Source organism: Amblyomma mixtum, chromosome 7, assembly GCF_055824585.1.
Source record: "Amblyomma mixtum isolate Tamu chromosome 7, ASM5582458v1, whole genome shotgun sequence".
Taxonomy (NCBI): domain Eukaryota; kingdom Metazoa; phylum Arthropoda; class Arachnida; order Ixodida; family Ixodidae; genus Amblyomma; species Amblyomma mixtum.
Window position 1 is genome coordinate 60374669 of NC_143018.1, and position 17738 is coordinate 60392406.

The following is a 17738-nucleotide window of genomic DNA, read 5'->3' on the forward strand; positions in this document are numbered from 1 at the left end:
TTCTTAATGAGAATTGCCAACACAGTAAACAAAAAAAATAAAGAAGAAAAGCTGAGCATGGTGGCAATTGCCACCACCCCATTTCAAAGGGGGCGCTCCTATCCACCCATCCATCCATCCATGCGCGGGTGACTCAGAGGTGCCGCCGCCGTGCTCGCCAGTTGCGCATGCGCAGTAGCTGCGCATAGCTAGCGTGCCGGGGCCGCCGCCACTGCCGCGCGCTCTCCATCGCCTCTCTCTCTCTCCTCGTTGCTTTCGCAATCCTCCATGTTAGCCAGAGCTAAACCACTGCCAATTATTTTTTACTCCCACAGAGGCGTATTTGTGTTCAGAGGGTGTCTTCTTCCGTCTCTTCGTCCCCGTCTCATGCGCTTTAGTCTCGTTACATTATGGCCATTTTCTTGTGTCTTTGTACGTTGTGTGTTTTGCGTGTTTGTATGGCGACTGCTGTCACGCGACATTCACCTCGTTAACGCCTGTCCAGGAAGGGAAAGAAAGCATACAAACATACGGCCTACACGGCAGCGACGTGTTGTCGTATTGCGCTCGGCTCGTTGTGATTATGTGCGCAGCAGTTGCCCCAGGCGTTATTCCGTGACGTGTCTGCGAGCGCCGTGCTGGAATGGAGACATTTCCGAGACCTCGCACCTCCGCATCCGGCCCACGAGTTGAAGCAGAAACAATGACCTGGCCCCAAACACCTGTATGTCTTGACTCGGGAATGAGCGGAACTGAAAACCGAGGCACGGTGTTTGGTTCCCCCGTACACAACGCTGGTCGCGGGCTGTCGCAGACGCGTTGTGTTCTAATGATGCAGGCTACAGAATACAGGCTTGCAGAGACAGAGAGGTGGAGGTGGAAGGAAAGATGTTCTCCTGAAAATGCGTTGTACAGCCTACGCCTCATTTACAAAAATCTGCTCTTTTTTCTGGATAAATAAGGACTCTTACAACTAGAATTCTGTCGCGCTGTTTACTGTGAAGTTTATTATTATCATTATTAGTATGCTAAAGATGCCTCGCGTCATAAAACGTGATGTCAGTAACGAACGGTATGAAACGTTACAAAAAAGCAAGAAGTCCAGTTATGTGTAAAAAGTCACATAAACTTCTGGCGTAAATGTTTTTCGTGAACTACAAGTGGAAATTCGAGTCATCATTGGAAAATAGGCTGGCCTTTCGAAGAACACGAGCGCGCACCAGCGAAGTTCTTAGGCATGTCCACAGTAGGTGGAGGACATTGCATGGTGTCGGAAGCGGGTGCTTCGCAGTGAGGGCATTTTTACGGCGCAGGAATCTTGTCACTTTGCCACTGGTTGCGAACTGCGGGCGTAAGGGCCACTGCGACCCGCAGCCGCCTCAGAGAGACCTCCTCCACCCGTGATAGGTGATAAGTGAAGTTTATGCGCTTTCTGAGTTCAATGAAACAAAGACGTATTCTAGCGCTTGCCATACCATGCCTCATTCGAGCGTGGCAGAATTTTCGAGCTTTGGGTTTTGTTAAAGCTGCCAGCCATTTCGCTGTCCGCCTAGATGAAAACAGGGCAGCGACAGCTGTTGTTGAATCCAATCCAGTCCAATACAAGCTCCCTACAACCCAATTAAATCCAATTCTCTAAGAAATGGGCCTACTCTGCCGACATACCCGAATCACGTTCTTATTGGAGAGCGTGGTCAAACGGAAGCTCCTGTTGCACCATGCACACGGGAACCCATGTATGAAACTTTCATGGTAAAATTGGTAGGGGTTTTAACGTCGTTAAACCGAGTAGACGTGCGAAAGCAGGTGGTCATTCTTATATTGCAGGGGACATTTATGCTCCGCCTTAAGAGCATGACGTGATATCCTTAGTGGGTTAATGCCCATATGTGCATAATTTGGTCCCTCTCTACTTAAGATTCTTACATGGCGGCGAGTTCTCGTAACACTATCTGCGCAGTGGCGGAGCGGTTAAGCGATTCGCCACAGTACGGGCAGGTGACTGTTTCTATCAGAGCCAACGGTAGGGGATTGTGCGACCCATGTTACTCTTACCGAGCAGCGTCTCGCGCATTTGACGTGACGCTCCTCCGAACTTTGCCGAGTTACTGCCCGAGCTTACCCGAGCTACTCGGGTAAGCTCGGGTAAGCTCGGGTCGTAACTCGGGTTGTTAGGCAACGGCACAAGATCGTACGGTGAACGTACATACGTACGTACGGTGACTAGATTCCCCGTCGGTGTTGGTAAGCGTGTGAGCGCTTTCACACTAAAACTCGATAACAAATCTGCTTTTGCATGCTTCTGCCCAATCTTCGCTCCATTGCTCAATTCCTTGTTTCTTCCTTTCCATCCTTATCACAGCTATAGGTACCCTCTGCGTAATTCAACGAATACAAATTCTAAACAATAAACTGGCGCGCGAAATGCATGCATATGGTTAGAGGAAAAAATTGATGTCAGGGCTAGTCAACCAAAATACAGACACTCGTCAATAGAACAGGAAGGCGAACTCCATAAGCAGGCGTCGTTCCCAATAAAAATTCATAGTAAAAAAAAAAAAAAAATGGAACCAAGCAACGGCCTAAGGCTAGACCTTGCACGCCGCGCTATTGTTCCGGTAGATATAATCATTTGAAGCAGCGATTCCCAATGCGCACCACCGCCTCATCTAACAACGTCGAATTGCACGGCTTACTCACAAGTCCTTGCCCACGGTTGCAATTAATGTGCTGCTGCTCCCAAAAGCTGCATTGATAACTGCGAGCAATGCCGCAGCCGAGGTCGCTGAGATGATTTAGAACGGCTGTCGTGTACTGGCATGCACCGAAACTACGGCACTTCGACCGCTTCGAATTCCAGCCCCTTCGAAAAAGAGGCCACCGTCCCCACGCAGTGTGGTGTGGGGTATCGAACATGCGACCTCGGTACGCGTTATAAAGCGTGGTTGCAATAAATCAGAAGCCCTGCACTACGCCGTCCTTCCCTTAAAAAAATCTTTGTGCGATGTCACTGCACGTTAAAGAATCCCCGGTGATCGAAATTTCCGGAGCCCTTCACTACGGCGTCTCTCATAGCCTGAGTCGCTTTGGGACGTTAAACCACATAAAACTAAACCAAACCAAAAAAAGTTTCAGACAGTCTCCATAGACGTCTGTCTATAAAGTCTATTTACTCTCTATTCCTGCTTGGGCCTACTGTAGGCCTGCAGTATGTTCTAAATAAATAAATATAGACAAATCCTCGAGAACAGTCTACAGGCAATAGAAATGCTATACACAGTCTATAGACAATCCATTTATTCATGGCCATATAGGTTTTTATCTATAGACAGTCTACAGACTGTGAATAGAAAAAAAGAAATATCTATAGGAAGGCAATATATTTGGTTTAGTTTATTAGGGATTAACGTCCCAACGCGACTCGGGCTGTGAGGGACGCCGTAGTTGAGGGCTCCGGATAATTTGAGCGACCGCGCTGAGGGACCGCGCCGTAAAGGAAGGGAGGAAGGTGGGAGTGAAAGAAGAAAGAGGTGCCGTAGTGGAGGGCTCCGGAATAACTTCGACCACCTGGGGGATCTCTAACGTGCACTGACATCGCACAACACACGGGCGCCTTTTGCTTTCCGACTCCATCGAAACGCGGCCGCCGCGGTCGGGTTCGAATCCGGGTACTCCGGCCCGGTATAGGCGGGTGCCTTAACCACTGAGCCACCGCGGCGGATAGAAGAAAGCGCTAGTCGAGCTCTCGGAAAGGGCCAGTGGGGTCTATCTAGTCAGAGCGCCCGATATCGACCAGCCGAACGTGCGGTCTTCTCTCAGAGCGCTCCAGAGCGCACTGAAATGACCGGCCGAAGATACTTCTAGAAGCGCACTTAATTCCTTCGAGTGACTAGCTACATTTTAAAGCCACAGACGGGAGCCGGGTATTCCTCAGGAATTCAGTGCAGAATAGTTCGTGCTGTGATACATATGTTGCGTGAAGCGAATAGCTTCACTATATCCGTCACTGAACTATCAAGCCTCATTGAAAGAAAATTATGCAGCCGCTGCTCTTCCAGAGCATGGTCCTGAGACAACAGTTTCAGTACCGGCAGCTCTGTAATCCGAACAGCAAATTGTGCACCCTAATATAACTGGCTATTTGATTAAAGATATTGTGCTCACATAGCGGCCGTCAGTTTACGCCAGGCGGACTTGTGATCAACGCATTTATATGGGTGCCCATAAAAAAAAATTAATATCAGCGGCTTTACATAAGAAGTCAAGGCTATTTCCCGGCTCAGAGTGAGACACTAATTCATTCCGTTTCCCTCTTCATAACCGATAATTTGTCTTATTATCTCCTCAGCGCACCGTGTTTCCTTGAAGCCAAACAGTCGGTAAAGCCTAGAATTTGGAAAATAATTGTTTCTCCCATGTTATTATCTCGTTATTAAGCATATGCAAGAAAAAATAAATTGCCATGAGTTGTTCCACCGTTCGTACTATAAAGCTTTGGCATTAGCGCGCCACAAGAGGAAAAACGAGAAAATTTTCTCTCCTTATTTTTTTTCTGCGAGAATTATATTCTTCGACAGCGTCATATAAGCCTCTCGCTACTAATTGCATCGATTCCTCCGTTTACCGCGGCGTCTGAGAACTCGTATAGTTTCCTTTTGCTTGTACGTCGTTGAGCTACAGTTACCTTCTACACTTGTTCGTTGGCAGATGCGTGTCTCATCGCCGTTCCGTCCACTTTCGGCCAGTTGCCCGCTAATGAGGGGTGGCAATTATGGTAACACTTTTATAACTGCGACAAGAAGAAGAAAACAGAAAAGAAGAGAAGGCGCGAACCTTGAGTACCACTTTCCGTCACTGCTATAACTGGCACGCGATCGCGACTTCTCTGCTGACCGCGTCGTTGGCGTGTGGCTACGGCGTACTTTCGCCCTCTGCAGGAACCGCGACACGAACAGCAAAGAGCGACGTAGCGAAGTAATAAGTGACCGAGAGAGAATCAAACTGGTTCCTGCTTCGAGAGAAAGGAGGAGGGGACACGGAGGAGGGGAGAGAGAGACATGTATATATCAAGACCGGCAGCTGTTCCTACTTTCTTTCGAGGAGGAAGCGTTCTCCTTTCCTCGCAGGAATGGAAGAAAGAAGAGTTTCCACTAGGAGGAAGGTTACATGTAAGCACCGCTCTCGAAAGAGAAGCGGTGATCGTCTGAGAACAACGGCCGCCGGCTATGTAGAGGAAGGAACGATGAGGGCTTGTTGGCTGATAGGCGAGGAGGATGCCGAAGATTCGCGGACCAGGAAGACAAGGCACTCGGAGTCGGACAAGTTATAGCGGTCAAAGAAAGAAAACACGAAAGCGAGAAATCAAAAGAGAGAGAGAACGAAGAGCCGAGCTCCCCCCCCCCCCCCCCCATAACGGCCCCCTACAAAACTCCTTTACCGCAACTCCTTTCCCAGCACCCTTCCCCTCCGTCACGTCACTGTGAGCTGTGGAGAAAGAAGGGCGCCACAGCATCAGGTTCCCTCCTCCCTCTTCCCCTCGTAACGCACTCTCTCCTTCTGCTCTCCTCCTCCCCTAGGGGGGCCCTCATCATTCGTAGCCCGCGCGTAGAGTTGGGCCGCGTACAACGCGCACGAAGCAGGTTCCGTCTTGCCGCGGAGCTGCGCACGTTCGTTTAGCGGGAGGGAAAGAAGAGGTCCAGGTTGCTACACTGATCCAGGGCGGCGAGCCGCAAGCAATGCGGCAAGGACGCGGGGCTGGCTGAACCGGCTCGCTCGTCGGCCTTTTCCGACGCGTTTCTCTCGTTTATTTCTCCGTGCGACTCGTCTCAGCTTCTCCGGCGTTCACAACTCGCTCTGGGCGCATTGGCGTGAAGACCCGTTCTCCGGCCGCTCTCTATCGGAAGCATCATCGATGACGACACGGACGACCGACCGAACGGTCGGCAGCGGAGCGACTTTGTCCGCTGCTTCCGCGAGATAACCGTCTTCACGGAGTTTGCGTCACGTTTTGTAGATGTCATGTTCCCGCTCTGTCGGCCCTAACGAGCGCTTACTACAGCGAGGGATCGTGTACTACCTTGTGCCATTGACGGAGGTGTATTCGTAGCAGCAGCTACTACGAGACTGCAGTCCCGTTTCGACGCCCGCTGGGGGAACACTCAGTGGCGTCTCAGTGGCTAGGAAGCTTTGCACCTTGCAAGTCCGCATCGGATGGAAAACGCGTGGACACGGAGCGGCTTGTAAGGTGAGTTCATTCCTCTCGTACGCATCCGGATTGCGTGTCAGTGTGCGTAGCGGTGCGGTCTACGGGCTTCCCACGTGTTTTAGAGGCACGTCGTTCCTTGGAGGTGGGTGGCGAGGTTTTCGACCTTTGGCCTTTTTTTTTTTATTTAAAGTCTTGTAGTACGACTGCTTAGTGACATCGTTTTCTGCACACTGATGAAGAGAGAGGGAAACAAAGGAAAAAAAAATGGGTGCGACACTGATGCGTGCGAAATTCGTAGACATTGATTTGTCTTATTTCTGAGAGACAAACTTTTGGCTCCCAATACGTCCCGCAGACATAGATATCCGAATGGTCTTTAACCGTGTTGACTTTCACAAGTTGTTGTGAAGGTGTAGGTTGCACAAACGCGGGACGAACCACAAAGAAAAGACACAGAGACACACACAAGCGCTTTTCTTTGTGGTTCGTCCCGTGTTTGCGCAACCTACACCTTCACAACAACGTGTACCAACGAGGCCCAACCGAAGTTTTATTGAAGTGACTTTCACAAATTGCGTAGCAACAAGCACACTTTGGTTTCCAGTCGTTAATACAACTTACCGTAACACAACTATCCAGCAAATGGTAGTCCAAGGAATGTATCCAAGCCGGTTTTAAGCCACTGTGTATTTCGTGCGGCCCACTGTGCACAGGTAAAAAAACAAAAAAAAAAAGACTAAGAGTTTAAGGAGCGGATACATAGCAATACGTTGGTGGTGTTTGTTAGGAGTGTAATGTTTAAAACAGATCAGATGAAAAATGACTGGGACCTCGTTCCCGGTCTTCATTGCTCATGCCGCGCTAGATTAGTAGGCGATGAAAGTTAATCCCTTCCAGTGCGGCATTTTGCGTAGTACATGAATGATGCATGAGGCCGCTTTCCTCCTGACGCAAAGACACACCTCTCGTCTCACTAAAACCCGCCAAGCGACGGTGAATCAGAGTAGAGCAGGTCAGGTTGCATAACATACACGATTGCGCGAGCGAGAAAAGGCATGCAGTATACTGCCAGCTCCGCCTGCGAATGATCCATTGAGATCAGCCGTTCTGAAGTAGCCAAGCTTAATTACTCAAACGGCACTGCATAACGCTAACCCCATAGAAACTGTAACCAAGACCTTATCTTCGTCTGCGTTGTCTCACAGGGCTGTCGCTTAATGAGGATTATTAAGATGCCCTAGTGAGTCCACAAGCCGATAAGGCTGTTTGATAAGGGATTATACCTGCTCTAATTACACAATGGGCACTGCGAACTTTGAACTTAAGGGGAATTGCAACCCTCAGTATATATTCATCTCCACCTTTATGCCGAGTTGTCGTTCAACGAGAACTATATACTGCAGTGGTAAGCCGATAAGCCTGTTTTATGAGTGATAATACCTGGTCTAGTTATACAATGGACACTGGGAACTTTGAACTTTAGGGCAATTCTAAGCACCTGTATATTTTCATCTACACCTTTATGGCGAGTTGTCGTTTAACGAGAACTATTAACTGCAGCGGTAAGCCTACAAGCCGACAAGCCTGTTTGATAAGTGATAATACTTGGTCTAGTTATACAAAGAGCACTAGGAACTTTGAACTTTAGGGAAATTCTAACCACCTGTATATTTTCGTTTGCACCTTTATGCCGAGTTGTCGTTTAAAGAGAACTATTAACTGCAGCGCTAAGCCTACAAGCCGATAAGCCTGTTTTGTGAGTGATAATACCTGGTCTAGTTATACAAAGGACACTGGGAACTTTGAACTTTAGGGCAATTCTAACCACCTGTATATTTTCGTCTGCACCTTTATGCCGAGTTGTCGTTTAACGAGAACTGTTAACTTGTAGCGGTAAGTACGCAAGCCGACAAGGCAGTTTGATAGTCTGGCAAGTTTTTACAACGTTATACATGACTTGAGGCTGGATACCGCTGCGTTGGCCTCACCGTCGACTAAAATTAGACAAGATAAAACTAAAACACTACAAAGTTACGAGTTACGCTGTGAACGCGCTTTCCTCTCAGATGTCTTCCGGTTTTCTATTGTGGTGAGTTGTTCATGCTCGTTGTAGAGAAAGGCAAAAAAAAAAAAGAAAAGCTTATGTCTTGGCCCGTTACGAAAACTTGACTGGGGCTGCGTTCTCGGCGATCCGAAAGAATACCGGAAAAAGCGGATGAAAAGAAAAAAATATCCTACCAGGATTCCGCGTTTGTGCGCCGGTATATACAATCTTCTCTTCTCCCCACCGTAAGCACAGATATTTCCGTTCAGCCTTGTAGGAACGGCTGCTACGGCGAGATCAAAGAGAGAAGAAAACTAAATAAAAAAGAGAAAAAGTCCCGAAAACAACTTCCGCGATTGTTGTCCCGCTGCTATAGGCCAGGCCAGTTCGGGACTCTTCGCCATAAGCTCGCTTTCTTTCTTTCTTTTCTTCTATTTTCTTTCTACATTCTCACACAGCAGGTCTCCTCGCTGTTGCTGCTCAAGGTTTATACACAATCGCGACCACTGCGCCCTTTTCTTTTCGGCAGTCTCGCTGCAGATTTCTCGCCATTACTGCTCAGGACTATAATATACAGTCACGACGAACGTGCACTCTTATATCCACCACAGTATGAACGGTGGGAGGGGAACAATTTTCCTTTGGCATAATGTGGCGTAGAGTGACAAACGACGCTTCACTAAGAAAGATGGATGCACAGGTCGAAATCAGCGGGCCTTGCAGCTGTTGAGAGACCGACAGTAAGACGATGAAGTTCCTAGACTTTTCCTTTCCCCAAGGAAAAGAGATAGCTACAGCGAGTTCCACTCCCCTCTACTGCGAGCTGTCACATTCCCACGCAAGCTTGGCCCACGTTACCGTAGCCGGCACATTTTGGAGAAACCACACCGTGGCCCAACAAGCGCCCATGCATTATGGCTGAAGCCTACCTGGAAAGAATTGTCTGGGCAATCTGGTAAACCGAGAGGAATTACGACTGCGACACATTACGACGCATTTAGCCATGGGTATGTCTCTCATGCTGCTTTCGTTCAATATTTAAAAATAGAAAGGCAGGTTCACTGCATTGCGCGGAGTCCGACTGCGCATTCCAGCACCATTGTGTATCGCAGGTGGGAATGCGCCTTGTTTGAACAAGGATAATATAGAGTGTGTTCTATGCGCATGGTTGAGTCGTTCACAAGGCGAATAAAGAATGACAGCACTAGGCTGTGTTCTTTTGAAGACGCAGTATACATTATCTCATACTGTATGCCATATCGCAGTATATATTGTGTATGGATAAAGATCGCTTACCTTGCTGTTCTCGACAGAAGATCGCTCGGCTTGGATCGGTAGGAATCAACATCTGAAAAGCCCGATTTGCGCTGTGTGTTCGGTACAATATCAAGCAGATATGAGTACAGTAACTTAATGGAAGCAACTAAATTGTACTGACGATAATATGGACATGATAACTTTACCGTTTTCTTGCAGATGCGCAGCTTGTAAACAGGCACAAACGTAAATAAGCGGTGAAGTTAACGCCATGCTTACTTTGTTTTGGACTGATAGTAAGGGCGTGACAACCGCTGTTCACAGCGGTGGCAACTTGTGAACATAATTTGACTGCGACCAGAGCGTGATGATAAACTGCGCTAATTTAAACTAAGGGGACATAACTTTAAGTATTTTGGCAAATATCCTATTCAGCAATAATTGAATCTTCTGATGACCCATGGCCAGTGGTTCCGGCACGAATATTGCTGCATGCCTCAGCCTGTGAGAGGCACAAGAATGACACAACAGGGCGTCTCTCTTTAGCTTTAGAGTGCAGCTCAAAAAAGACGGACAGGGCAAGAAGCAACCAAAAGCACAAGTGTTGTCTCCACTTTCGTCCCTGTGTCCGTTGAGCATATGCACTGCAGCCATCTATACTCACCAATCCCACACGTCGATCTTAGTGTTACTCTTGGGGCCGAAACTATTTTGCTATGTACCGTCTACGAAAGCTGATAAAAAGTAAAAATCTACACTAAAAACAAAAACAAAGCGCGGATCTACTACACAGAATGGACACGGGAGCGTCGCACGGAAGCAGAACGTGGCTGAAATCGAGGTCATGGCTTTAATACGGGGTCACAAGAGCGCCTTCATTTGGAAAGGGAAAGTGAGGGGGCAGTGGGAGGACGGAGCTCCATGCGACAGGCTCAGCGAAGCTCACGTTTAAAGTGGCCCAAATTAGCCCCAAGGTCTTCCCCTCGCTGCAGTGTCACTGGGCCTGTCTCCGCTCAACGGCGCCCTTTCTCAATGCACGAGTGCACTAGGCCACAAGATGACGTCGGCGTGATAAATTGGTAAATTGGTTTTTGAGAACAGGAAATAGCGCTGTATCTGTCTCACATATACTGGCAAACACGTCAACCGCGCCGTAATTGAAGTGGGGAAGGTGGGAGTGAAAGAAGAAAGAGAGAAAGAGGTGCCGTAGTGGAGGTCTCCGGATTAATTTCGACCACCTGGGTCTCTTTAACGCGCACTGACATCGCACAACACACGGGCGCCTTCTGCGTTTCGCCTCCATCGAAACGAGGCCGCCGCGGTCGGGTCCGAACCCGGGTACTCCGGCTTGGTAGACGAGCGCCTTAACCACTCAGCCACCGCGGCGGGTAAAAGATACGCTAACAGGTGCGCCACAACTCGCGACAACTTGAACTTTGTGTGTCCGTCTCTCATAGTTCGATAGAACTTCAATGAAACGAAAGCATACGCATGTGTTGCGGTGCTTGGTTTTATTGTTCAGGCCATGACGTGTTGCCCCGAGGCTTACGCAGTGCTTCGCAGTGTTAATATAACATTACTACGCGTTATAAGAACACTGCCCGTTATAGTAACAATGCGTGTTATTGTAACACTGCCTGCAGTCTATAAAGCGCTGTTTAAGGAGTCCAGTGAAGCATAGAAATAAACTGCACATAACTATGAATTACGCTTATAAATTTCTGCAAGGTTCTTTGCTGGGTCATTGGAGCATAAAGTGTACAAAGCAAACGAACTGAGGCGTAAGTGTACAAGAAGAAAGCCGAATGAACAAACGCTGTATTTGTGACATAGTTTTTAGTGGAAGAAGCACTGGCACGGAAATAAATGCAGCACGTGAGTAGACAGCTCACGACGGGAATTTACATAGGGAGCCTTAGGAGCTAAGTAAAGCAGCCTTACCATTCTTAAGGTAGTCAATTTCTTCTCTTTAAAATGGAATGCAAGGATCCAGTTTTCTGCATATATCCGATCGGCCCCAACTACCTCCCACTGGTGTGACGTTTATCCCTTCTGCGATGTTCTTGACATCATTCAAGCGAGGAGTCCGCCCCCACATTTAACAGTGAAACGTAGGGCAGCAAGACTCGTGGGTAAGAACCAAAGTTTTATTTACCTTTGCATAGAAGTTGATTAGGGATCACACGTCCGTGGCAAAAATACATAAAAAACATTCGATATGCACATGAAAAAAGAAAAAAAAACGTTGGGTGTAACTGCTGCAGAAATGGATTTCCCAGCAATTTTTCACAGAAGCCTCTGTATTCTATCTGGGTTATGTGCTTCTTCGTCCACATTTCTTCGTTTCCCTTCCTTTTCTTCCAAGCTCCCCGTGAATGACATGGATAACTTGTTCTCCGATGTCCGTGGCCATGTGCGTTTTGTACGTGTTTAGAGAGACATGGGCGGTTTTTAATGACATTCAATTGATCTTGGCGCTACAGGGCGAACTGTTAAGTAGCTTAGAAAGTAAACGAAAATATGACGTTCAATTAAGCGCTCGAATTCACCTATGGGTAAAACTGTTCTTCTCACTGTCCGCTCACCAAAGTCAGGCGGGCGAAAGTTATCGCGAAACATAAGATGTTCATTTTTACTGTCTTTTGTTATCAGAGAACATAAACGGCAAGTGTGCCGAACCAGAGGACGTACGGACAAACGGAGCGGATGCGCAGGGCAGGCTGAATGGACGCAATACCAATGGGCGGCAACAGGTGCGTCGGTTCGTATACGGCGTCGGCTTACAACGGCGACTACCTGTCGCGCGTCGTCACGAGCCGAACGACAACGCCCGTAATAAAGGGACAATAACACGCCTTATCCTGTCCTCGCCACAACATGCGCAGGTTATCATGCAGCGTAGACCTCTGCGACCTCTTCCTTCTATCGGGTGCGAGTGACCAGTCGTAAACCGGAGGTGCCCGACCCTGGCATTTTTCGCCACCTTTATCTGTTTATCTTTACAGTTGCTTTTTTTTTATGACAGCATATAGCGACACACTTGCTCGGCTGAGGGCGCGGGAGTCATCAACGCTTTAAGCGCACGTAATTACGCCAGGGCCACTTGACTAATCGCGACTGAACTTCATTCTTGATTTCGCTTTTGTGAGCTCATTGGAACTGAGATAAGGTCAATATAATCTTCATTGTCTTCATGAGGTTCGCAGGGTCCTCGGAACGCTTTCCTCATCCCCAAGGCTATACAGTCAAACAACTTGCAGGCATGCCTCGTCAATTAACGATATGTGGAAAGTGCGCGGCATTGCAATCCAAGTGAGACGCATGATAACTGAGATGCATCTCGTAGCTAGGCCGAGATAGGAAACATTTTATTCGAAAAGAGAGGCCCACAGGCTTATTACTGAAATGAACGCTTATAGAAATGGTCCATATACAGTGTATACATATCTTATAAACTCTATTGCCTTCCTATAGATAGTTATTTTTGTCAATTAGTAGTCTATAGACAAAAGTCTACAAAAAGTGCATGGCCATAAATCTATAGATCGTCTATAGACTGTCTATAGCACTTGTATTGCCTACAGGCTGCTCTCTAGGATTTGTCAATGGAGAGTTTATAGACTTTATAAACAGAAGTTTATAGACAGTCAATAGACTGTCTAAAAAAATTTTCTAAGGGTGTGTGGAATTGTGGTAACAATTGGAGTATGTCGGTATTTGTGGCGATATCTTGAAGGGCCATACGTCTGATTTTTCTGTTGTTAATGAGCCAGGTCCAGTATCGGCACGTGGTCACTGCGTGATTTTGAATGTAACGACGTATAGTGCCTTCGGTGGCCGGACAGCGCATGAAATATAAAAAGGGAGTAATTACTCATTGGCATCCATCCAAGCGCTGCCATGCGGCTACAAAGGAAATTTGTAAAGCTTTCTGAGAAACAACGTAGCCAAAGAAAAATTCGCCCTTGTGTTGGGGTTCGAACCCGGGACCACCGCTTCACCGCAGCAGTCAGTCGCTCTACCAACTGAGCTAACCGGGATGGCAGGCTTATGGTAGGGCGAGTGCGAATTGAGCAATAATCCTTATTACAAATCTACTCCACCTTGGGGGATTCCCCTATACATTTGACCAGCGCATGAAGTGGTGCTTGATGAAGCAATAAGCTTCCGTGTTATTGCAAAATTCGAGACATTTGGTTCCTTCTTCCTTTAGTATTTGGCGCTTACCTACTAATTGGCAATTAGAAAATTTATCGCTAAGCCAGCACGGGGCGGAGGGGTAACGGTAGCTTCTTTTCACCTGCTTCATTCCGCCTGTGGCTGAATCCCTGACCTCACATCTGGATTGACAGGCTGTTCCAGACATTTAGGAAAAGCGGGAGAGATGCCTGTAGAAGATAATTTTAGGCAAATGATTGACGATGGCCAAGCGACATCGACATGATTAGTGACAGCGAGCCTTTAATGCAGAAATCAGTCTTTATTATACAGGAGAGATCTTTATCCCATTGAAGCGCAAATTTACTATCCAAAAGGAGCAAAATGTTCAAACTCTGATTTTTTTTCAGCGGCATGGCAAGATTGCACAGAAGAAATTTCCGTTCTCGCAGTCGTTCAATTATGCAATGTCTATCGTGACCTCAACATTGACTACAAGGTCTCATTTATACTCTTTTTGACCCACTTATACAATAAGAACTCATTATGTAAACAAATAAGTTAGTTTTAACCATACTGAACTACTCATCCTTGCAAAACAACAAAAGAAAATGCGCACTGGCGGGGGCCGTGCAAGAGCTATACGAATCGTGGAGGCGTTCATGTCAAAAGCGATTTTTTGCTAGTCATTTCGCATGACTGGCTTGCAATGGTTCTGCGGACGATTTTGCTGGTTCTGGAACATTATTGTAGTACCCACATTTCTGCGCATTACACCTTCCATACGGACATTTAACAGCATTCGTGATGCGTGCCCAAAATGTACAATGCAGGGCCAGGAGGGGTTACTTAAAAAACGCAACTGTGGAGATTGAAAAATGGTTACGGAAAGACTATTGGCTATGCATATATTTGAGCTATTTAAGCGAACCAGCTGGGTTCAGGCTTTAGTGTGTAACGTTTAATCTTTTTTCAGGCCGGGATTCGGATCCGTCCTAGAATTCGCTACGATTTTCCTGCTATGAATTTTATGCTTACATTTGCTCTCTTGAGATAGGGTGGAAATTTTGTTCGCACTTTATCTTGCTTTGGAGGATGAAAGCTTATGTCACGAAACCTACAACACTTGTAAGTTTAGCGAAGATGAGTGCAGAAGGGCCTCTTCATTACCCAAATAAAGCAAGCGTAATCACGACTGACGCAAGCCCCTGATATCTCGTGTATACAGCCAATAATGCTGCATCAAAACCGCTACGACATCGAACACAAGGCAATAACCTTAAGAACTGTAAAAGAGAGCACGCCAACACTTCAAAATCTTAAAAGCTCTTCAAAGTCCTGTGCTGTCGCAAACAAAACAGCCATAAGTCTTCCAATGAAGTGCGATATTCTTAACCGTGCCAGATGTTAACGACTTGGCGCACTCGCCCTTGAAATCCTTTTGTTATCGCTTTATATTCGATGATGCGAAGGTCTTGAAACGGCTTCCTGAGCAGGGTATACAAAAGACTTGAACGTTGTTCCACGAGTATAGCCAACTACTTTCTTCGGTATTACTGATCAAAAATTGTGTGCACTTCGGTCAAAGGTGCCATAGTAATAACTTGCAGGCCAGCTGGCAGGAAACTACGAAGTCTTTGGCGTTGAATTATTCGCTGGCTTCTTCGAAATGCAAACATTTGCTTGAACGCACTCGCACGATCATGCCTCGCGTATTTGCGCCGCCCAAAGCCAGGCAATAATAAATACGCGTGACCTCTGGGTCAGTATGCTTGCGGCCATCCACAACTGTTTCGTCATCGACGCGTGAGGCATCGCTAAGCCTCGCAGCTTCGGTCTTCCCTTACTGCGTACATCGGAGACGTCTCTTTGATCCCGGAAATTGCTTGACCGCCGGAGGGGTTTGTGTGTGCAGTATCCGGTTGTGTGTTCGTACATGTTTCTCCATTCTCTCCGCGCTACGGTAAACAGCCCCAAGGTGTCGCTTCCCCTGCCTACCATTTGCCTTCGCTCCACCCCTACGTCTGCGTCCCCCTTTTATTTTGCCGTCCTTCCAACTTTTTCCGTGTCGCCAACCGCGATGTCATCTCTGCGTCGTGTTCGTTTGGCACGCGAACCGCTCGCAGGTCACTGTGTCAACACGGAGACCGTTTCGCCTGAAAAGCCGTAGTGGACTTCTTTCTTCTTACATCCCCCGCTGCTTGTTTCTTTTTCTTTTTTTTTTTCATCTAGATAAGCCTTTTTTCCGTGTTCCTCATTTCGCGCAGCCCGCTTCTGTGCGCCAGTGTTATTTGTCATTCGTTCTTGTTCTTTCATTTACTTCCTAATAGCTGTCACCGCTGTTCATCTCTTCTTTCGTTCTCACCCATTAACCGTTTTCGTTACGTCATTTGTCCTTTCACCTTGTCTTTCTGTGTCGTCTGCTACCGGCCGCGGCCGCCGACTTTCTTTTTTTTTCCGTGTCCTTCTACCACGAATTCTGTCGTCTGCTACCGCCGCCATCTTTGTTTCTTTTTTGTGTGCGCGCTTCTACGGCGAATTCTATTCGCTCCACTTGTACCGCCCACCTGGCAGAACCCGGCAACGTCCCAGTTGGCGTCACATGGCGTGCAGGCCAAACATTTACCGTCCCTCAGGGCCAAGGCTTCGCGTGATAAGTTGATTCTTCCCCCTTTTTTAAGCGCTTTCCAAACAAGCGCTCGGCCCTTGGTGGGCTCAGCGGTGCGTGAACGGAAGCAAAGGAAGAAGTGCGGCGTTAGAAGCACGCGATCGACTTCGCGCGCCATTGACTGCGCTCCCCTACCGGAAAAGGCGGGAGTCAGCGATGCATTGTGCGGTGGAAGAAGAGTGTTTGGGTTGGGGCCTATATGGATGCATATTCCGGCGCATTGGAGCGTAATGAAGTTGCCTGCTTTGAATCGAACAGTGCGTGTTTCTTCTGTCGGCGCTTCAATAAAGGGCTGGTGTATTGAAAACTGAGCTCGCGCTACACTATAGCACGTGAGGCTATTTGTGCCGAACTAAACCGAAACTCGCGATGCGTATACTTTCCTCACTATTCTTTTTCCTCGTCTATACACCCGCGCTTTTCAGGTGAACTAAACCGGGTACGTTTATTGGCCGATGAAATCGCTTGCGCCAAACGCGTGGGTCACGTTTCAGTAAAAAAAGAAAAAAATGGCTGAGGCTCAGCTAAGGTTAAGCCTAGTCAGATGCGAAGCATATTGGTGGCTAGGCTTGGTAATACATGGCTTTCCTTGGTTGAATACTTGGTCATTGTAATACAACCACTAGAAGCCTTCGTCGTGGGGGAAGACAACGGCATGGCTACAGCGGAACGCCGACTAACCCCGAGACGCGCGTTGGGTGAGCGCCTGGATTGCCACGGAAGCCGCGTCCGCCTGCCCGGTGGAGCGAGCGTTTCACCTACACGGAGTGTGAACGCGCGTTCGAAATGCGCGAGAATGCCGCTCGAGGACATTCCGGCGTCTGTGCGATGGCATCGTTCCCCCTCTCCCAGCGCGTGACGGCGATCTGTCGTGACGTCATGTGTCACGTGGTATGTCACGTGGTGTGACGTCACTGTACCACGTGGTCTGCACGGCGTGCAACCACAGCGACGGCGCGAGGTGGACCCCCGTCTTCCTCTGTCGTGACGTCATGTGTCACGTGGTATGTCACGTGGTGTGACGTCACTGTACCACGTGGTGTGCACGGCGCGTAACCACGGCGAAGGGCTGTAGTGTACCTCTAGTAATATGCTTCGCATAAAAGAATGGAAGTGTAGTTGAAGAAAGCTCGTTAATGTAATGGGCATTTTCGTTCTCACGCAATATCCTACTATGGATGCCGAAATGAAGGTGGTACGGGTTAATTTAGACCACCTGAGGGCTCTCCAGCGTGCATCATAGTTTCAGTGCAGGAGGGTTTTCGAATTTCGGCTTCATCGTCAAAACGCAGCTGTCGCGACCACAGCCAAACAGGTATACGACGGCGTATCGATGAACGATCGTCGATAACGGTTTGCCTAGAAGCTTTGTTATCCTGCATTAGTGGCGTAGCCAGGAATACTTTTCGGGGGGTTTTATACGCCGC

At 47.9% G+C, this 17738-nt stretch overlaps 1 protein-coding gene across 1 annotated transcript in view; it reads left to right on the plus strand.

The window, feature by feature from the left end:
• The first annotated feature begins 5568 nt into the window (after positions 1–5568).
• LOC149336224 (carbohydrate sulfotransferase 1-like) overlaps positions 5569–17738 on the plus strand; it is a 67092-nt gene continuing 54922 nt past the window's right edge. Inside the window, exon 1 of the mRNA XM_089552751.1 lies at positions 5569–6223. The gene's annotated coding sequence lies outside the window, so the exon portion shown is untranslated. The remainder of the gene's footprint in view (positions 6224–17738) is intronic.